Source organism: Peromyscus eremicus, chromosome 15 (genome assembly GCF_949786415.1).
Source record: "Peromyscus eremicus chromosome 15, PerEre_H2_v1, whole genome shotgun sequence".
Lineage (NCBI taxonomy): Eukaryota > Metazoa > Chordata > Mammalia > Rodentia > Cricetidae > Peromyscus > Peromyscus eremicus.
Genome location: NC_081431.1, coordinates 55771961 through 55794913, shown reverse-complemented (window position 1 = coordinate 55794913; position 22953 = coordinate 55771961). Strand labels below are relative to the sequence as shown.

The window sequence follows — 22953 nt, the reverse complement described above, 5'->3', positions numbered from 1 at the left end:
GACTCATCGCTGTGATGGTCAATGCCTTGCATTCTGGAGATTTTTATTTGTAAGTATTTCTGTTTATTATCTAGTGCGTGTTCTTTGCTATCCTGAGGTATTTTTGGTGTTGTTGGTTTGTTTACAGTGCTGGGCATACAACATAGGGCCTTGAAGATGAGGGGAGTGCTCTACCACTGACCTGCATCCCCAACCTCATCCTTAGTGATTTTTTGTTTTCCAGACAGTTTTTCTCTGTGTAGTCCTGGCTGTCCTGGAACTCAATCTGTAGACCAGGCTGGCCTCGAACTCACAGAGATACACCCACCTTTGCCTCCCAAGTGTTGGAATTAAAGGTGTGTGCAACCACTGCGGGGTGGTCCTTAGTGATTTTAAAAAGTATAAATCTGTCAAAAATACACAATGGTGAAAGATATCCCCTTCAATGGTGCACAGACGGTGGAGGAAAACCTAGATGTATTTACTTAGAGGAATGAAAATAGAGTCCCTTTCTCACACTCTGTATAAAAATGAACTGAAAATGGATCAAAGACCTTGAAATAACACCTAAAACCCGGAAACAGAAGACTCACGTAGGCAAAACCCTTCAAGCCACAGGCTCAGGGTCTGATGCCATGGCTCGGTGGGTAGAAGTGTTTGTCACTAGGTCTCATGACCTGAGTTCTACCTCTCTCCCAGGACCCACGTAGTGGTAGAAGAGAGCTAACTCCCACATGCTGTCCCCTAACCTCCACACGCATACCATGGCATTTGTGCACACACATTCAATTTTGAAGAAAAGGTATATGCGCTGGGCAGCAGTGGCACACACCTTTAATCCCAGCACTCGGGAGGCGGAGGCAGCGGATCTCTGTGAGTTCAAGACCAGCCTGGTCTACAAAGTGAGTTCCAGGACAGGCACCAAAACTACATGGAGAAACCCTGTCTTGAAAAACATATATATAGACCAGGACTTTCTGAAAACACCAATATCCTAGGAAATAGTAGCAAGAATTGGCAAATGATATTGAATAAATTAAAAAGCTTCTGCACAGCAAAGGAGACAAAAGAGTGAAGAGATGGCATTCACATTGGGAAAAAAAAATCCTTACTATCTCTACACCTGACAGAAAAGTAATATGTGCAATATATAAATAACTCAAGAATCCAAACCCCAAATACAAAAACAAACAAAAACATCTGCACAGCAAATGGGACAATGAATTGAATTAACAGTTCTTGAAAGACACATAAATGGCCAATAAATACATGAAAAAATATTCAGTATTCTTTGGGGAGATGCAAATAGATGTACATCAAGGTTCCATTCCTTCTAGTCAGATGGAAAACAAGAAAACAACCAAGCTGATAAGGATGGGTGGGTGGGTATACTCACACTTTCAGATGGGGAGGTAAATTAGCACAGCCACTGTGGAAACCTGTATGAAGGTTCCTGTAAAAAGTCATCATCATCTGAGCTAGCTATACCACTCTTGGGTATACTTGAAGGAATCTGAGTCAGCATATCACAGATAAATTATACATAAATGTGTACTGTGGCACTATTCAAAATAGCTAAATTAGCCAGGCGGCAGTGGCACACGCCTTTAATCCCAGCACTCGGGAGGTAGAGTCAGGAGGATCTCTGTGAGTTTGAGGCCAGCTTGGTCTACAGAGCGAGATCCAGGACAGGCACCAAAACTACACAGAGAAACCCTGTCTTGAAAAACCAAAAACAAACAAGCAAACAAACACACAAAAATAGCTAAAATAGCTAAGTTATGGAATCAGCTTATATGTCTATCAACAGAGGAATGCATAAAGAAAACTTGGAATAGACACACAACAGAGTTTTGGCCTTCCATAAAAAGAGCAAAATTATGTTATTTGTAGGAAAATGGGTAGAACTGAAGATTATCGTCTTAAGAAAAATGGGTTAGACTCAGAAAGACAAATCTCACATGTTTCCTCTCGTATGCCGAATGCAGATTTGAAAAAAATATGTAATATGATATGAAAGTAGAAGGGACACTATTTGGAAAAGGAAGGGACCAGTGGGCGTGGGGAGGGGGAACGAGAGAGGGTGATGGGGAGTGGGTGACATACCTGTATAAAAATGTCATAAGGAAACATTGTTTAGCATGATCATTTAAAAACTAGTGTAAGCTGGCGGGTGGTGGCGCACACCTTTAATCTCAGCATTCGGGAGGCAGAGAGGCAGGCAATCTCTGAGTTCAAGGTCAGCCTTGTCTACAGAGCAAGTTCCAGAACAACCAGGGCTACACTGAGAAACCTTGTCTCGAAAAACAAACGAACAAACACACAAACAAACAAAGCCTCCACCAAAAACAAAACAAAACAAAAAACCCAAAAAACAAGAAAACAAAAAAAACTAGAATGTAAAGCTGTCTTGAGCTCAAACAGTTTGAAGAGAAACTCACCTCTGTGCACACACAGAGAGAAAGCAGAATGCCCACTGCCCTCTGTGGCTACAAAATACCTGGAATAGCTTAAAAGTCCATCAGGAAGAGAAATGAAGCAATTGTTTTAGATCTCTCAAGAATAATGCTGGACGTGGCTGGAGAGACGGCCCGGTGGTTAAGAGCACTTACTGCTCTCACAGAGGACCCAGCTTCAGTTCCCAGCAACCAGAGGGCTCTCAGAATCACCTGTAACTCCATTTCCAGGGAATCCTGTGGCCTCTTCTGGCCTCCCTGGACACAAGGCACACTTGTGGTGCACATGTATACATGCACATGTGTACATGCCGGAAAAAGACTCAAACACAGGGAAAAAAATAAATCTTAGAACAATGCTGGACATTTGACCAAGAAGAATAAGTTATTGAATGATACATACAACTTATAACATGAAGTTTTTAACCATGAAAAACCATTGTATGAGTATATAGTTTTGTATTACATGTAATATGCATGAAAATTGTATATGCATTATGAAAATATGCACTAGCATTATGAACACTAGAATCAAGACCATACTTATCTCTGGGAAGAGACTTGAGAATGGGATTTCTGAATTTCACCCAAGGGGATTCTATGTTTATCATTCATTTTTAAAAAAGAGAATCTAACAGAGTGTGTGATGCACAATTTGTTCTCATTTTCATTTTGTTTTCATATTTTACTTTGAACATTTTTATGCTCTTAAAATAGCTCATAGTAGAATCAATTTAAGATTCTGAGAAGCTAGTGAAGGAACACAGCCTTGAAGGGTTGGTGGAAGAGTCAAATAAGGATTTTAGAAAGAGAGAGGAAAACAAGGGACAGAAATGGGGACAGAGATCCCAGCCTGAAGCACTGACAGCTGGGACAGCATCCCGAAGGGATGATGCTGAGGGCAAGGTGCTCTGAGGTCTGGGCAGGACAGGAAGGGAAGGGCAAAGGGTTACAATGGATAACCACTGGGACTCCCAGGGAGCATGGGATGATGGAGGATGTATGTGGCTGGGGCGCCTTGTTTCAAATCCTGGTTAGTAGGCTGCTAAGTGGTCTGGAAAGAGAAGTTAAGGGCATCTCAGTGTAACAGACAGAAGGACCAGAGGACCCCCTAGAGTGAAGGTCATGAAGGAGAGCTAGGAACAGGAACAGGTGAAAGGTTGGGGGTGGGTGGGGGGTTTTGAAGATTAGAATTTCAAATGTGAGCAGTTCTCAGTGTCCCCCGGTTGTTGGATGTGGCTGGAGAAGCTGTTATGGCAGGAGAGGCTCATTCTGGGAGGTTGATGTAGAGGCAGCGTAAGCAATGGTATAAAGTGTGGCTCAGTGGTCCGGCAGCCTGGACTGCCCTGTCATCTGGCAACTCTGTCCAGAGTCAATCTGAGTTTCCCAATGTCCGCTTTCTCACCTGTAACTCAGGATTGAAGGTGGCACATGTCTTATGGGCTTGGTGGGAGGAGCAGAGAAGTTCATGGGTAGACGCATCATCATGGTCCTTGGCACACAGAAGGGGTCCCAACTTGAACTAGTATTAACTATTTTAAACTGCTCCCATAGAACTGCGAGAGTTGTCTGTGATGATGTGAGACATAAGAAAATGTAAACTAGACACCGCTATCAACAGGTACTCAGAAGTGATGGAAAAGGAGAGGCTGGTCTTCCAAGGCAGCTTGGATTTTGGAAGAGAGGATGTTATGGATAATCCTAATAATATAAAACTCTGGATGTCCACAACTTAATTTTTAAAGAGAAAACTCTTAAAAATTGCTATTGCTAGCTGGGTAGTGGTGCATGATTTTAATCCCAGCACTTGGGAGGCAGATGCAGGCAGATCTCTATGAGTGTGAGGCCAGTCTGGTCTAGAGAGTGAGTTCCAGGACAGCCAAGGCCATACAGAGAAACCCTGTCTTGAAAAACCCAAACAAACAAACAAACAAATATTGCTATTGTTGTTTAAGTGTTAGTATATGGGTGGGTATGTGTATGTGAGTGCAGCTGCCCACAGAGCCAGAGACACCAGATCCCCTGGAGCTGGAGTTCCAGGTGCTCATGAGCCACCTGACCTGGGTGTGGGGAACTAAACTCAGGTCTTCTGGAAGAGCAGGAAATGCTCTTAACCACCGAGGCATTGCTCTGGCCCAGAGTGAAAACTTCTGTTGTCTCCTTGTGGGCACGGCATCCGTGTGGAGACCAGAAGAGAACCTGGGGTAACGGTTTTTGACTTCCATTTTCTTTGGGACAGGGTCCCCTGTTGTCCACTGAGTATACCAGGCTAGCTGGTCCATGAGCCCCCAGGCATACTTCTGTTTCTGTCTCCCATCTGGATGTAGGTGCACCGAGATTACCAAAATACCGTACCGTTTCCAGCTCTTGTATGAATTCTGGGATCTAGACTCAGATTCTCACACTTGTGTTCCAAGTACTGAGCCATCTTATTAGCTCCCCCAGTTATGTTTCATTCTAGGTTGCCTTAAAAAAAAAACACAACAAAATAATGTGCTTGAGATGCCATATTTGTTATTTTAGTGACATCTATGTTTTAGAGCCTCCCATTGATTGAGATTGTAACTTCAGGAGCAATGCTCTATTCAACAGATGCAAAAGGGTCTGGTGAGAGGCGGAGATGAATTAAATGTGGGTTTAATTTACTAATTTGAGTTAGGGAAGGCTTCACAGGGGCGGGGATTGCTTTTAGTCAGTGTACAAAAGTATAGCTTTCCTTACGACATCCTCACAGGAGTGTATCATGTACTTTGCTCACACACACCCTCGTCACCAGCTACTCTTTCTTGTTCCCACACCTGCCCCTTCCTCCCCTGCTCTCTTGTTGAATACAAATATATAAAGATCTAGATTCTGCATATGAGAAAAAACATGCAATTTTTGTCTTTTTGGGTCTTATTTCTTTTAACCTCGATTTCCAGCTTAATCTACTTTCCTGAGATGTCATCATTTCATTGTCTTTTTTTTTTTTTAATAGTGGAATAAAGTTCCATTGCATATTGCCTGGTTACTTTTCTACTACTATGTCAAAGCACTTCTGCCAAGGCAACTTAGAAAACATTAATTCGGGGCTTGCTTATAGTTTCAGAGGGTGAGTCCATTATCGTCATGGAGCGGAGTATGGCAACAAGCAGGTGCTGGAGCAGGAGCTGAGACCTTCAGTGTTGAGACAACAACCATGAGGTATGTATGTGTGTGTGTGTGTGTGTGTGTGTGTGTGTGTGTGTGTGTATGTGTGTGTGTGTGTGTGTGTGTGTGTGTATGTATGAATATATACATAACTAGAAATGGTGTGGGCTTTTGAAACCTCAAAGCCTTTCCTAGTGACACACCTCCTCCAACAAGGCCACACCTCCTAATTCTTCCCAAATAGTTCCACCAGCTGGGTACAGAGCATTCAAATATATGAACCTAGCCGGGCGGTGGTGGTGCACGCCTTTAATCTCAGCACTGGCGCAGAGCCAGGTGGATCTCTGTGAGTTCAAGGGCAGCCTGGGCTACAGAATGAGATCCAGAACAAGCACCCAAAGTACACAGACCTCTGGGATACACACACACACACACACACACACACACACACACACACACACACACATATATATATGCCTATGGGAGCCGTTCTCATTCAAACCACCACTTGTGTATTTACTTTGTCTGTTCATCTGTTGACAGACGTCCAGACTGATTCCTTATCATGGCAACTGTGACTAGTCCGGCAATAAACACGGATGTGCAAGTAACTTTGTGATAAGCTGACTTAGATTCCTCCATGTGTCTACCAAGGAGTAGTTGAACTGGGTCACGGGGCAGTTCTGGCTATTTTTTGGATCAATTTCTACACTGAATAGAGGTGAGGTGGGGAAATGGTGAGGGCTTTTTGTTTGCTTGTTTTTCCTTTCTGTTTTTGAAGATGGGGTTTCTCTTCTTTGTGTAGTCCTGGCTGTCCTGGAACTCACTCTGTAGACCAGGTTAGAAGTCCTCCTGTCTCTGTCCTGTGAGTACTAGGATTAAGGGCATGTGCCACGGCTGCCACTAAAACAGCTGTGGGGTTTTTGAGAGACGAGGCGTTTTTCCAGAGTTAGCTGCACTGGAAAAGGCATCAGCTGCAGGACAATGGACTAAGAATGTAAGGAAGGAAGAACAGTAAGTCAGAGCATTGAGAAGTAGCACATAACTGTTGACTGTTTGTTTTTGTTTTTGTTTTGAGACAGGGTTTCTCTATGTAGCTCTGGAACTTACTATGTAGACCAGGCTGGCCTTGAACTTGGAGATCCACCTGGCTCTGCCTCCTCAGTGCTGGGATTAAAGGCTGCACCACCACTGTCTGGGCAACACTGTTTTTAAAGTAGTGACAAAAGGATTGATTTGGAAAAATGATAATGAGACAAGATAAATTTGAGCCTACAATCCGTTATAGTTCACCTATCTGACTTTTTCTGAATGTAAGTTGGTTAATATTGCCTTTAAAGTTGTAGTCTAGAAACTTCTAAGAATCAGGAGGGTATAGCACACACTAGTGATTCTAGCATTTGGGAGGTGGTAATAGCTCAAGGTAATCTTTGGCAGTCTTGTGAGTTCAAGGCTAGCCTGGGCTCTAAGAGGCACTCTCACAAAACAAATGAACAAAAACATGAATGCAACTGTGTTGACCATCTTCCACGTTACTTTGGCTATTATGATCTAGATCTTGAGTATGTTTAAGATGAGGAATTAAAAATCTTCAACCATTAATGCATTGGTTTTTAGTCCCCCACCCTGATTTTTAGATCAAATCTGCTTTCAGTATACACTCTGATTGGCATTTAGATGAGTTTGAGGTAAGTAGATGATCAATCACAGCAGATAATAGACATCAGTGATACTGCTTTGTAGGTATGCATCTTGATTTATGTTAAGCAATTGTTGTTTATGATACCATTAAAATATTTGTGATGGAATAAGGCTTTTACAGCCAAGCCCCTAATACAAAGCATTTGTTTGTTTACTTATTTAGACAATGCATTTAGCCTTATAGTGATTAAATTGGGATGTTTGGAGTAGTCTGTAGTATGTAATTCATAAAAATGAATATTTCTCACCGGGCCGTGGTGGCGCACGCCTTTAATCCCAGCACTCGGGAGGCAGAGGCAGGCGGATCTCTGTGAGTTCGAGGCCAGCCTGGGCTACCAAGTGAGTTCCAGGAAAAGGCGCAAAGCTACACAGAGAAACCCTGTCTCGAAAAACCAAAAAAAAAAAGAAGTAATAAAATGAATATTTCTCAAGTGATGAAAATATTAGCCAAGGGGCACACAGATGTTAGTTAATGGTTTCAAAATTCTTTCTTAGTTTCAAAATTCATTTCCAACTTTGTACATGCCATGTGCATGTGTAGGATTGTGCACATGGGTGAAGGTGCCTGTGGAGGCCAGAAGAGGGCACCAGACACCCAGGAGCTGGGTTGTAAACCATATGATGTAGGTGCTGGGAATCAATCTCACTCCTCTGCAAGAGCAACATGTGCTTTTAACTCCCTCTGAGCCCTAGCTCCAGCCCTAATTTTGTGGCTTAAACTTGCATTTACCCAGACCCCTGAAAGTTGTCCAAACCTGGGTGGTTGAACATATCATTTTACTTTCAACTTATTTAACCCACTTTTAATAACAAGAAAAACATCTTAAAGAAGTTCCTGGTATGTTTGTCTCTTTCAGTACAACTGCTTTGATTGGCAAGTCAATGCTCAAATAAACAATTGTACTTAATAACTTACCGTGGAGGTATTTGTAGCACATTCTCCTGTTTTCCATTCTGTTTGCTTCCTCCTCTTACCTCTCATCTATCATGTTGCTAATCCCCTATCACAAAATAGAATCGTCTAAAATAGAAGCCATTGTCTGTGAATAAGCTCTTCTCTGTGATACCAAACACACTGTTTTCATCTGCAGCTATCCTCTATCCTCTGTTCTCTTTGAAGGACTTGTCAACCCGTGCTCTAGGTGAAACTGCCTGCCTCTCAAGAGTCTTCACACCTTTGATGACTTCTGCCGTCTCAAGCACACTAACCTTTGCTCTCAGCTGGGTCCTTCCTATGGTGTTCAAATAATCTCCAGGTACGCACCATTAAAAACCAAACTGACCTTCACGAGAGCCTTCAGTTCTCCAAGTCCTGGCCATAGCTGTCATCTTTCCCCCATAGTTTTAAAGAGTTGGAACAATTCGTCTTTTCTGGAAGTTCCTCGCTTCCTTACCTTCTGGTGCTCACCAACTCAGCTCAGCACAGTTTCCAGACCCACTACTCTGGAAATCCCGTCTTTCCACCTCTCTCTTCCTTCTCCCCTTTCTCCCTCTTGGCATCATCTTGCTATGGCAGCCCAGGCTGCCCCCAAACTCGATACCCTTGTGCAATAGCTTGCAAGTGTCGTGATTACAGGTGCTGGCATCTGTACTCTTACCCCATTTGAGCTCTACTGGGACATGACAGTCAGAGAAGAGAGATTCCCCCAAAGGAAAGATTGGGGGCCATGACAAGAACAAGGGAAAGGAGTCCTGGAAGCAGAAACTTGGCAAGGAAAAATAAACAAAAGAAACCCTAAGTCCACCAAAATGGTGGGACTGCCTATTATTTGCAATTTTTACTCAAACTTATCCATTACATTGCCCCTCAGCTACCCTACATCTAACGGTGTTGTGGCCAAGCTCTGTTGTTTATTATGTCTGTGGCTGAGAAGGGTCTGGCTGGCTTTGAAAGAATACACATTGAGGATTTGGGGTTCTTTTCCCCAAGTCTACCTGTTGCACTTAGCCCGTTCTGTGCCGTGAGGAAGGAGAGAGACAACACTTACGGGTTCCAAAGATTTTAATAATTCACCACATAAGCGAGTCACTGATCGATCAGGGCTGCAGGACAAGGACTTGGGAGCCTTGTTTCTCCTGACAACCCTCAGCAGGGGCAGAAGCTGGGTTTATAAACACAAAATCACAAACATTTGTTGCCAACTTACAATTTTCACCAGTCAGGATTTAGAGATCAGGGGCTTCCTTGAGGGTTCCATCATTGTCAACTGACATACAATGCAAGCCTTTCTGTCCAACCAATCAGATTTACTTGTTCTTTCTGTTGTTTGGAACAGCCTAAAGAACTAAAGATGCATAATGACTATTTATATGGTTTAAGGTCAGCAATTGGAAGGATACCAGCTCCCATAGAGCTTGGGAATCTGAACTTTGTTTCACCCTGCAGGTAAAATGGAGTGTGAAGTCAAAATGGCAGTACTTAGGCCAAGGTGCTTCTGTCTGCTTCCTTCACTGCCAAGTGAAATCCTATGTATTTAAGACTTTTAAGTTTCTACTCATGGTCTAGAGAGATGGCTTAGCAGTTAAGAGCACTGACTGTTTTTCCAGAGAACCTGGGATCAATTCCCAGCACCCACATGGCAGCTCATAACTGCCTGTAGTTCCAGTTTCAGGGGATCTGACACCCATGGCAAAATACCAGTGCACATAAATAAATAAATAACAAAAAAAGAGAGAGAAAAGTTTCTCCCCCCCAGGAAAACCTATTAAAATAGGTTCTTCTTCCTATTAGCTGTTCTTAATTAGCTGTTCTTCTTCCCCCTGCTACCACTGCCTCCTTCTTAAAGTTTTACTGTGGCTGGAGCCTTTTCTCTGTCCCGCTTGGTCCTGCAGCAGCTTATAAAACAATCACTTGGAGGCTTAATATTAATTATAAACTGTTTGGCCTATGGCTCAGGCTTATTATTAGCTAGTTCTTACATCTTAAATTAATTCATTTCTATTAATCTATGTGTCGCCATATGGCCGGTGGCTTACCAGTATTTTCACGTTTTGCTTTTTGGGTGCTCGCTGGCATCTCCCAGAATACCCTCTTCTCCCTCTATCTCTGCTTGGATTTCCCACCTGGCTATATCCTGCCTTGCTATAGGCCAAAGCAGCTTCTTTATTAACCAATGATAATAAAACATATTCATAGCGTAGAGAAAGATATCCCACAGCACTTTACACTTATTTATTTGCACTTATTTATTTAGAGAACACCTTGCAGGAGCTGGCTTTCTTTTCTTCTGTGTGGGGTTTCGGGGATCAAGCTCAGGCTGCCAGGATTGGAGGCCAGTGCCTGTATTCACTGAGGCTTCTCACTGCCCATGGCTGTTCCTTTTGTGCTCTTGTAACACCTTGCCTCTCCAGTGGGCACTTGCCGTGTTCTCACTTATGGTGTAGGTTTTTCTATTCCACACTGCAGCTCTCTGCTGGAATGTAAGCCCCATAAACGTACGGGTTCAACCCTGCTGGTGTCTCTTACCCATCACGGGATCCAATATCCATCCAACTTCATGGCAAGTGCCATGCATATTCTTTTGGTTTGGTCATCATTGTTTCTAGAAATTGGAACTTCAAATTGTTAAACAGCAGAGCCCACCGATGAAAGAAAAGATGAGGTTTTCAGTTTTTTTTTTTTAGACACAGGGTTTCTCTAATGTAGTTTTGGTGCCTGTCCTGGATCTCGCTCTGTAGACCAGGCTGGTCTCGAACTCACAGAGATCCTCCTGGATCTGCCTTCTGGGTGCTGGGATTAAAGGCATGTGCCACCACTGCCTGGTGAGGTTTTCAGTTTTACACTCAGTCAAATAATGAAGTTGGGATGGCTATTCTTGGTTGTCAACTTGACTATACCTAGAATGAACTACAATCTGGAAATGGAGGGCACTACTGTGAGCCAGAGCTTGAGGCAAGAAGACAATATGCCTTTGATCCAGACCTCGAGGCTGGAAGGCACACCTGTAACCTGGGCCACGCCTTCTCCTGGAAGCCTGTATAAGGACAGTGGAAGAAGGAAGGGTTTGTTTCTTCTTCACCTGCTTGCCCTTTCCTTATCAGCACATCTGTTCCTACTTCTTCAGGATTCCAGCATATACAGAAGAACAGCTGTGACACTTGGCCTCATGGGACTGAGCAACTACTAGATTCTTGGACTTTTCATTCACAGCCAGCCATTGTTGGATTAGTTGGACTGCAGCCTGGAAGTCTTTATAAATTCCATCTATATAAAAAATTCCATTTATCTATCTATCTATCTATCTATCTATCTATCTATCTATCTATCCATTCATCTATCTCTATCTATCCATCCGTCTATCTATATTCATTCCATAAGTTCTGTGACTCTAGAGAACCCTGACCAATACAGAAGTCAACCAGAAATAGGCACCACTTTCAGAGTCCCAAGTGCTAGGACGTAACAAGGCGCTCTTGTTTCCCATTGTTACGTGGAGATGATATCCTAATCCTAAATATTGTGAGTTTCCCCCCAGCCTGGTTTTATCTTTAACTAATGACCTGCCCTTTGGTAGCTCCATGTTCTAAACAGATGCAGGCAATTGTGGAACAGTCTCTCTAACAAGTAAACTTTGGGGAGAACACAATGAACACTGTGATAATTGGGAGGGAATACTGATGACCTTCAGCTGCAGCCTTCTGCTTGTATTATTTATAGCAATACCCATCCTCTAAGTCGAAGGGGAGAGGACGGCCATGTTTATATACTGGAGGCAGCTGTGCTTTCCCAAGGATGGGCTGGGGAGCATCATTGTTCCTATCTTTTCCTAAACACTGGAGGGATGAGGTGAATGTGACCTCAGTTTTCCCCTCCACTTTAGTTCAGCTTAGCATTTGGGGCTAACAGTTTCAGCAATGGCAGCTTTTCACCTGAATGTAAGAAAGACTGCCCCCTCCCCCATCCCAGACACTGCCATCCACTTTGGGCTTACTCAGCATTATCAGTTATGTTCCCCCTAAGCCACCCTGCCAACTAATGGTGCTGTGACCAAGTTCTCCAGTTGTGGTTTTCTGGCAACAGCAGTAGGGAAGGAATTGGTGGAAATGAATATCAGAGATACTTTGAGGATTGAGTAAAATGTCCCTCAACCCACTGCCCTAAGCAGTTCTGCAACTTTCTTCATAGCCTGTTCAGCCATCTTTCCTGATATACAATAGCATGAATCTCTGTGTGTGTGTCTGTCTGTCTAACCCACTCACTCTTTTTTTTTTTTTTTGAGATTAGGGTACTTGCCACATAGTTCAGGCTGGCCTTGAACTCATGGTGATCTCTCTGCTATGCTTTTCAAGTCCTGGGATTACAGGCATAGACCCAGCTCAGCATCACTGTCTGCACATTCCCTGGCTTCAACAATCTCTGAAGCTTGCCTGATGGAAATGTTATCCCCTCTGCCAAGAGCAGAGCAAGGTCTCCATAGATCATATTTACAGGGGGAAATCAAGTGGAGTCAATCACATTCTGGCTGATTGAGATGGTGTCTAGGAAGGGCAGCGTTTCCTCCTCATTTGCTTTAGTATCTTTCCTCTGTGTTTATGGTCACTGAAGTCCATCATCACCTCCTGGGCTGCCTGCGTCTTTTAATGAGTACGTTCCTATGTTGTCTGTCTCAGACTCAGGAACGATTCTGCCTTCCTGTTGTAAAATTATGATTTTAATGGCTTAGAACACTTTTGTAAATATGAAGCAAAAATAAAAAGATGCCAAAAATGATACTTTAGGTTACACTATTTTAATTTTTTATCTCATTTATGTTCATGTGTGTGGGGATGTCTGCATGCATGTGGAACTTTTTTTTGAGAAAGAGAGAGAGAGAGAGAGAGAGAGAGAGAGAGAGAGAGAGAGAGAGGAGAGAGAGAAGAGAGAGAGGAGAGAGAGAGAGAGCTGTTATGTAGCTCTGACTGGTCTGGAACTCTCTATGTAGACCAGACTGGCCTTGAACTCACAGAGACACATCTGCCTCTGCCTTGTAAGTGTTGAGGATTAAAGGCATGTATTACCATTGCAGACTTCCAAATTGTTTTTAGAGGGAATATACTCTTCTGTGGTGGTCTGAATGAGAATGGCTCCCATAGGCTCCCATGTTTGAATACTTGTTCCGCAGTTGGTGGAACTGTTTAAGAAAGATTGGGAGGTGTGGCTTGTTGGAGGAGGTAAGTCACTGGAGGTGCGTTGTGGAATGTTACTTTAACTATGAAAAGATGTGTTACATTTGTTTATGTTGCAGAATATTACTTTAACAATGTAATTAACATTTGTTTCTGCTGCATTTGTTTAATGATGTAAGGATGTGTTGCTTTGCCTGCCTAAGGCACTTGAGTTGGTCTGATAAAAAGCTGAACGGCCAACAGCTAGGCAGTAGAGGGATAGGCAGGGCTGGTGGGCAGAGAATAAGTAGGAGGAGGAATCTAGGTTCCAGAGAGAGAAGGAGGGGGAAGAGAAGAGAGAATGAGAGAGAAAGAGAGGGAGATGCCTGGGGCCAGCCAGCCAGTCACCAGCCAGCCCGCCATGGAAGAAACAGGAAAAGTAGGACAGACAGGATGAAAGAAAGGTTAAAAAGCCCTGAGGCAAAATGCAGATGAAGAGAAACAGGTTAAATTAAGTTATACGAGTTAGTGGGACAAGCATACTATAAAGCTGAGCATTCATAACTAGTAAGTCTCCATGTCATGATTTGGGAGCTGGGTGGTAGCCCAGAGAAAGCCTGCTACAGGTTTCAGAAGATCCACACTGTTCCAGTTAGCACTCTTTTGGCCTAATGTTTGTGGATCAGATGTAGGCTCTCAGCTACTGCTCTAGCGCCATTGCCTACCTGCCTCCTGCCATGCTCCCTGCCATGATGGTCATGGACTCACCCTTTGAAACCAAAAGCTCCAAGTAAACTCTTTTTTGAAGATTTATTTTAAATTATGTGTATGTGTATGTGTGTGTGTGTGTGTGTGTTGGGGGGGATATGTGCACATGCATGTGGGTTCCTGTAGAGATTAGAAGCAGTCATTGGAGACACCCAATGTGAGTGTTGGGAACCGTACTCTGGTCCCCTTCAAGAGCAGTATGGGATCTTAACTGTTGAGACATCTTGACATTCCCTCTTCCCCTATGTAAACTCTTTCTTCTATAACTTTCCTTGGTCATGGTATCTTATATCACAGCAATAGAAAGTTAAGGAAGAAAGCTTCCTTAAATTGTAGCCAGACTTTTGTTAAAATGTGAAAGTCTTCCCAGCATTCTCTATTGGCATTTACTTCCCGGATACAAGACAAATGTAAGGTTACTTAAGGTATTAGTTTCTATTGTGGACATTTTTTTCTTTCCAGAGCTGAGGACCGAATCCAGGGCCTTGCACTTGCTAGGCAAGCGCTCTACCACTGAGCTAAATCCCCAACCCCTAGTTTCTACTGTGTTATTGTGACAAAAAACCTCCCATAGACAACTTGGAAGGGAGGGTTGACTTTCCACACAGTTCAGAGCTATCTGGATAACGGCATGAGTTTGGGTATGAGGTGAGTCTGAGCATCCTGGTGACAATGATATGTAAAGGAGGAGACTGTTCACCTCCTGCTGGACAGAAGCAGCATAGAATAGTAACAGGAAGGGGCCAAGGCAAGGTAGAGTCCCCAAGGACACACTTGTGGTTGATATATTGTGCACCCCAATAAACTTATCTGGGGGTCAGAGAACAGAACAGCCACTATATTCAACATAGGTTTAGGCAGTGGTAGCACACACCTTTAATCCTAGCATTCAGGAGGCAGAGATCTGTCTGGATCTCTGTGAGTTCAAAGCCACACTGGAAACAGCCAGGCATGGTGACACTCACCTTTAATCCCAGGAAACAGAAAGGTATAAGGTGTGAGGACCAGGAACTAGAGCCTTTGTTAAGCTTTTAGGCTTTTGAGCAGCAAGCAGTTCAGCTGAGATCCATTCGGATGAGGACACAGAGGCTTCCAGTTTGAGGAAATGAGATCAGCTGAGGAATTGGCGAGGTGAGGTTAGATGTGGCTTGTGTTCTGTTTCTCTGATTATTCAGCGTTCACCCTAATACCTGGATCCATGGTTTTTAATCAATAAGACCTTTTAGAAATTTGTGCTACCCACACCCTCTGTGGTCTATTTCCTCCAACTAGGCCCAGCTTTCCACAGCTCCAGTACCCCTGAGTAATTAATGGATTGTGCCATTCATTAGGTCAAAGCCCTCATCACCAAATTGACCCTGGAAGCTCCTTTACTGACACAGAGGTGTGCTGTACTAACCCAGAGGCGTTTCCAGATCTAATCAAGTTGATAGTGACATTAGTCATCATAGTTAATAGAATGCCCATTTAAATTGATATTTCCATCTTTAAGTATATACACATGCGTGCCTCAAACAGTACATGGACATTTTATACTGAACATGTGGTTTATTATTTTTCTGAAACTAAAAGTTAACTAGGTGTCTGGCATTTTTACTTCTTAAATCTAGCAACCCTATATATGGTGTGTGTGTGTGTGTGTGTGTGTGTGTGTGTGTGTGTGTGTGTACAACCTCAGGTGCCAGTCCTCTCCTGCTGGGTGTGAGACAGGGTCTCATTGTTTACTGTTACATAGATCAGACTATCTGGCCTGTTGGCTCTTGGTGGTTCTCCTGTCTCAGCCCCTACCTCACTCTAGGGGATTATAGACTGTGGAGACATTTTCTAGTCCCTTGTGAAACACTTCAATGTAGAGTTTCAATTTTTTGGTTTGTTTGCTTGAGACAGGGTCTCACTATGTAGCCCTGGCTATCCTGGAACTCACTATGTAGACCAGGCTGGTCTCGAACTCATGGAGATCTGCCTGCCTCTGCTTCCCGAGCTCTGGGGTTGAAGATGTGCCCCACCACAACTGCCTCAAAGCTTCAGTTTGTAAGAAACATGCATTGGGGTAAAATTTCCTTTCTTTTGCACCAAGTGAGGTGACTTGTATCAAACAAAAGCTCTTTGTGAGCCAGGTGTGGGGACTCCTTTAATCAGAAAACTCGGGAGGCTGACACCCGAGTCAGGAGGATCCGAATGTGAAGATAGCCGAGCGTACACGGGAGACCCTGCCTAAACATGCCGAAGTATGTATATGTATACAAGTTCCTTCTGGACCCAGAAATATGGGCACAGCAGTTTTGTCACGTGAATTAGGAAGAAAGCAGCATTCAAAAACACAAAACTCAAGACTGTGTCCATCTAAAACACAGCCTCACTTCAGAGACAATAAGGGGCAGTCTGTTCTGAGCCAAATATGAGTGACCTTGGCCAAGGGACATGGATTCAGGTTACCCTGAAAAACACATTTCACGATGGAAGAGTTTCATGAACTTTCCATCATTACAAAAGAAAGTAGTAAGTCAAGACTTCTACCAAATCTCTCAGGAAAAGCACGTTACAGCCTAGCAGGGGAAATGCTGCAGCTTCCAGATGTTATCTGCCGACAGGACTAGCTTTAGGCTGTGGAAGCTAGTGGTCGGCTAATAATTCATTCTACCGGTTTTTATCTGATAGTCAAAAGGACATTAGGCCAGACACAGAGGTGGACGGTAGATGGCTACTGTCGGAGTGACTTTTCTCTTGAGGAGACAGTGTGAACAAGGCGACTTAGAAAGGAAGCACTCAGCTGAGGGCTTGCTCACAGTTTCGTCGTGACTGCCGTGGTAGGGAATATGGCAGCCGGCAGGCAGGCATGGAGATGGACTAGTAGCGGAGAGCCTGTGTCTGATCCACAAGCAGAGATAGGGGGGTGGCTTGTGTGGGCTTTTGAAACCTCAAAGCACACTCCCTCTGATACACATCTTCCAACAAGGCCACACCCCCAACCCTTCCCACACAGTTTCACCAATCAGGGACCAGGTATTCCAGTATATGAGCCTATGGGGACCATACTTATTCAAGCCAGCACAGCTACTTATGATGGCTAGTCTTGGTTGCCAACGTGACTGCATCTGGAATGAACTAAAACCCAAATGGCTGGGCACACTTTTGAGGGATTCTTCTTAGTTAAGTCATTTGAAGTGGGAAGACCACTTCTTATTCAGATCTTTGAGGTGGGAAGATCTCCCTTTAATCTGGGCCACACCTTCTGACGGCAGCCTACATAAAGGACATGGAAGAAGGGAGCTTGCTCTCTTTCTGCCTGCTGGCTCTTGCTCTCCCTAGCCAGTATAGTCCTTCACTGGCATTAGAGCCTGTGTCTTTAGGATTCTAGATATACTGAAGACCAGCTGAGACATCCAGTCTGGTGGACTGAACAACTACTGGATTTTTGGAACTTCTGTTGGTAGACAGCAATTTTTGGATTAGCTGGACCACTGCCTGTAAACCATTCTAATTAATCCTATATACATACGTACATAATACTTACACACACACACACACACACACACACACACACACACACACACTTTTCTATCAGTTCTGTTCCGCTAGAGAACCCTGAATAATACAGATTTTGGTACCAGAAATGGTTCTGGAACAACAGAAGTGTAAGGACGAGTCTTTTAAGTATCTGGAATAGGCTTTCCAATTTGCCAATCCCTAGAGTTAGCGAAGCCTTTCCGGTTAGGAAGCCTCTCCTGGAAGCTCAGAGAGTATTGAAAGCCCCAGACGTGGAATATTTTACAAACGAGACAAATGCATTTGGTTATCCAGACAGGCAACAGATTTGGTGATTCTGTGTAGCACGAATCTTAAAAGTTCTTATTAATAAAATAAAATCCAGAGCCAGATATTGGGGTGAATGCTGAAAGATCAGAGAAGCAGAACAAGCCGCAGCCACCTCACCTTGCCAATTTCTCAGCTGATCCTGTTTCCTCAGACTGGAAGCCTCTGAGTCCTCATCTGGAATGAATCTCAGCTGAACTGTTGCTCAAAAGTCTAAAAGCTTAACCAGCCAAAAGCTTCTAGTTCCTGGTCCTCATGCCTTATATACCTTTTTGCTTTCTGCCATCACTTCTTGGGCTTAAAAGCTCACTTCCTGGGATTCAAGGCTTGAGTCACCATGCCTGGCTGTTTCCAGTGTGGCTTTGAACTCACAGAGATCTGGATGGATCTCTGCCTCCCAAGTGATAGGATTTAAGGCGTGTGTGCTACCATTTTCTGGCCTCTCTATCTAGTGGCTGTTCTGTTCTCTGACCCCAGATAAGTTTATTAGGGTGCATGATATATTGGGAACACATTATCACCACAATTCTGTATATAAATTTTTTTTTTCTGAGACAAGATTTCTTTGTGTAGCTCTGGCTGTCCTAGAACTCACTCTGCAGACCAGGCTGGCCTCAAACTCAGAGATCCATCTGCCTCTACCTCCCAAGTGCTGAGGTAAAAGGTGTGCACCACCACCACCTGGCTTATATATAAAACTGTTGACAATTTGTGGAAAAATAAGGAAAATGATGATGCTGGGTTGGTTGCTTGTAGCATCTCTGGATAAACTGACAAAGGAAAAGAGTGAGCTCTGTGATAAAATGAACCAATTCCTAGCATCTCAGAATATGGTGAAAGACAACAATTAACTTAGTGATAAAATTGACGGGCTCCAGATGTTCACCAACAGTCTAAAGGTTTCTAAGTGTGTCTTGGAAGAGAATCTCCTTTCCAACAGCCACAGAGCTCAAGTTGTACAAAATCAAACCGAAAGCCCTCATTATAAGGTTGGCTGAATTACAGTAAAAGTTTAGCTCCCAGCCTCAGAAGGTGTTGGTGGTTAACATAAGGGAATAAATTGGTAAAGAATGGAATCCTATAACTTGGGATGGGGATGTGTGGCAGGACCCTACTGAAGCTGAGAACTTTGAACCTTCAGATTCTCAAGGGTTTATCTCACCCAAGGAAGCAGTCTCTCCACTCCCAGCCGAAGACGTATTTCCATCCTGATCTCCTGTAATGTTATTGCCTTTTCTACCTTTAAAGAAATTAATCTTTCATTATCTGCTAAACCAGCAGTGACTCTCTCTAAAGGACACGCCAGGCAAGACAATACTGATGTCTCTTAGGGACCACCAATAGTTGCCTCTAGACCTTTAACTAGACGTAGGGTAAGTAGGCTCCTAGAGGGGAATTAGAAAGTGTAGTTCATGGGAAGGTGAGCTATACTACTGAAGGGCTTAATGACTTTGCTAATTCATTCAAGCAGAAGTCTGGGGAACATGTGAGGGAATGGATTTTAAGGGTGGTGATAATGGTGGAAGGAACATAAAACTGTATCAGGATAAGTTTATTAGTATGGGTCCATTGAGTGGAGATTCTAGGTTTAATATGGAAGCTCATATAGTTAAGAAGGGTGTCAAACGTTTGAATGGTTGGGCTGAAGCCTTTGTCAAAAGATGGCTTACTGAAAAGGAGTTGGAGATGTCTGATACCCCTTGGTTTAACGTGAAAGGGATTTTAAGGCTCAGAGAAACTGCTAGAGTGGGTACACTGTGTAAAATCTAATCCTCCACAATGGGAAGGCCCAGAAGACATGGCCTTCACCAGTCCTGTAAGACATAAAATGGTGGAGGGGCACCAGCACATTTGAGGGGCTTTGTTGTGGCCCTTTTCCTTGTGCCAGACTTGAGGGTCGGAGATGCTGCTGCTCAGTTGGATGGATGAAGTGTAATGCATTTAATGGGCCCCACAGTAGCAGGGGCAAAGCGGCAGCACTTAATTGCCAAAGGCAAGGTGATCATAGTTATCATAATGGGCAACAGAGACAAAACAGTGCCCATAACGACTGACCCATAATGGCCAGCACAGGCAAAGAGAATCCTAGGGGAGCATCACTCACAGAACCTTGGTACTGGCTAATCCATCATGGTGTTTCCAGGCATGAAAGATAAGAAGCCTACTTCAATGTTTGACCTATATAAGTGGAAAAGTTTTCAAACAAGTGAAAGAAAGGCTACATTGGATTGTGGCAAAAGGGGATCAACCCATGAACCAATTTCCAGATGAGCAGTTTGCAGACCCAGATCCCCTTGAATGAAGGGATGGCCAGGTTTCCTTGAAGAAGGACCTTGATAAAACACCTAAAAGTTTTACTGTTAGTCTTTCTCCAGTCCTTCCAGGTGGGACCCACAACCCTTTACTCTCTCTGTACACTACAGGAAAGGTAATAATCAGAATTTCTGAGGTTTATTGGATACTGATTTTGAATTAATGCTGATTCTGGGAGAGCTCAAGAAATAGTGTTGCCCTCCAGTTAAAGTAGGACTTAGGGAGGTCAGGTGATTAGTGGAGTTTTGGCTGAAGGTCCAGTGGGTCCTCAGACTTATCATGTGGTTATTTCTCTAGTCCCAGAATGTATGATTGGGATAGGTGTATTTGGAAGTTGGCAGGATTCTCACATATTAGTAAGTGTCCTAGAGACTGTTATGATATTTTGGCAAAGAATGTTGCTTCTTTCTGCCCTTGCCAAAAAATCTGCCTGAGGTCAAATCAAGCAGTTTTGGATTAATGGTATTGGCAGAGGAGAAAAGGAGCAGCAGAAAGGATAATGGAGCTAGTCCGGTGCTCAAGGAGACAAAAAGTTTAAAGAAAAGCCTGATGCTAAATGGAACAAAGGGAGTGGTGACCCCAGGACAAGACCCCACCTAGCTAGACTTCGAATTTGTGAAAAAGAATTGAAGGAAACTATTAGCAGCGAAGGGAACTACCAACCACAGGAAGCCGATGCAAACGTAAGTGAACAAAGGGCCTAGTTCCAGCTCCATCAAGCAGAGGAACTTGGCAGCTTCGGCCACGTGGTTTTGGCTTTGGAGTCAAGGATGCAAGAAAGCATTTGTGGCCGGGTGGTGGTGGCACATGCCTTTAATCCCAGCACTTGGGAGGCAGAGACAGGCAGATCTCTGTGAGTTCGAGGCCAGCCTGGTCTACAGAGCAAGATCCGGGAAAGGCGCAAAGCGCAAAACTACGCAGGGAAACCCTGTCTTGAAAAACCAAAAAAAAAAAAAAAAAAAAAAAAGAAGGAAAGGGGTTGTGGAATCTCCCTTCACGGCAAAGGGAAGCTGCTGAGGTCAGGGGTGTCCCTGCCTGGAGGCTCAGAGGGGACACTGGAGCTGTGAAGGTTAAAGCCTAGATTGCCTTGGCGGTCCCAAGATGTTGGAGATGCCAGAGTTGTGAGATACCTGTCAAGACGAGCTGCAGGCCAGGTGTGGAACCAGCCCAAGAAAGAGAAGTGTGTTGCAGTCAATAAAGCGAAGAGTGCTTAGACATCAGACATGAAAACATAGAATTTGCTCCCTTTTGGAATGATGATATATATTCTGTGCCTTTGTATGTTGGAATATGTGATCTTTTTTATTTTTATTTTACAGGGGGTTACAGTTAAAATGTTACCATGAGTCTCAGAAGGACTTTGAACTTTTTTTGAGACAGGGTTTCTTTGTGTAGCCCTGGCTGTCCTGGAACTCACTCTGTAGATCAGGTTGGCTTCAAAGTCAGAGATCCACCTGCCTCTGCCCCCTGAGTGCTGGGAATAAAGGTGTGTGCCACCACCACCTGACAAACTTTGAACTTTTAGACAGTGTTGAGACTGTGATAGACTATGAGGACGTTTGAAGCTGGACTGAATGCATTTTTGCATTATGATATGAATAGAAGCCTATGGGGCACAGGGAGTAGAATGTGGTGGTTTGAATAAGAATGGCTCCCAATAGGCTCATATATTCCCATTTATATATATATATACCAGGGAGTGAAACTCTGATAGGGTTAGAGAGGGATTAGGAGGCGTGTCCTCTTTGAAGAAGTGTGTCACTGGGGGTCGTTGTTAAGGTTTGAAAAGCTCATGTCTCTTTTTCTCTCTGGGCTTGTGGATCAGGAAGGAGCTCTCAGCTACTGCTCTAGCGCCATGCATGCCACCGTGCTCCCCGCCATGATAATCATGAACTAAATCTCTGAAACTGTAAGCCCCCAATTAAATGCTTTCTTTCATAAGAGTTGCCTTGGTCATGGTGTCTCTTCACAACAATAGAACTAAGACAGCTACCAAGGGAACTAATAATAATAATCCAAGATTGTTTGGCTACGGATCTACTCTCTTTGATTACAATTCTTTTTAAATATTTTTTTTTTATTTATTATGTACACAGAAGAGGGCGCCAGATCTCATTACAGATGGTTGTGAGCCACCATGTGGGTGCTGGGAATTGAACTCAGGACCTCTGGAAGAGCAGTCGGTGCTCTTAACCTCTGAGCCATCTCTCCAGCCCCTGATTACAAAATTCTTAGTCAACCAATCATTCAGTTAGGTAATTGATCAGTCTACAAGAGGTTTCCACATATGTGTAGACTGTTTTCTGGCAACTTCAATTCACAAGTACGACTAGGGGCTTGAGAGGAAGCCTCTTTTCTACGCCATTGTTCCAAGCTGGCAAGTACACAATCTTTTTTTTTTTTTGTTCGTGTTTTAGATTTGTGAGTTTATTATGGAGCATTACTACAAATCTGTTTGTCATTGTATTTATAATAAAAATCTGAATTCTCTTACACTTATCGTTTTGTGGATATGTGTGTGGATGTGGAGGTTAGAAGACAACTTTTGGGAGGTCGGTTTTCTCCTTTCTCCACCTGGGATCTGGGAATCAAACTTAGGCTGCCAGACTTGGTGACAAGCGACCTCACCCACTGAGCCGTCATACTGGCCCCAAATCCAAATGCTGTATCACGGATCACAAGAGCTTATCCTACCTCTCCGTTATGTGGA

General features: G+C 43.7%; 1 long non-coding RNA gene across 1 annotated transcript in view; it reads left to right on the top strand.

Moving 5' to 3' along the window:
• Positions 1-22953, top strand: part of LOC131925274 (uncharacterized) — a 77334-nt gene that overhangs the window by 19129 nt on the left and 35252 nt on the right. The window contains exon 2 of the long non-coding RNA XR_009383205.1: positions 5518-5618. This is a non-coding gene — a long non-coding RNA (uncharacterized LOC131925274). The remainder of the gene's footprint in view (positions 1-5517; positions 5619-22953) is intronic.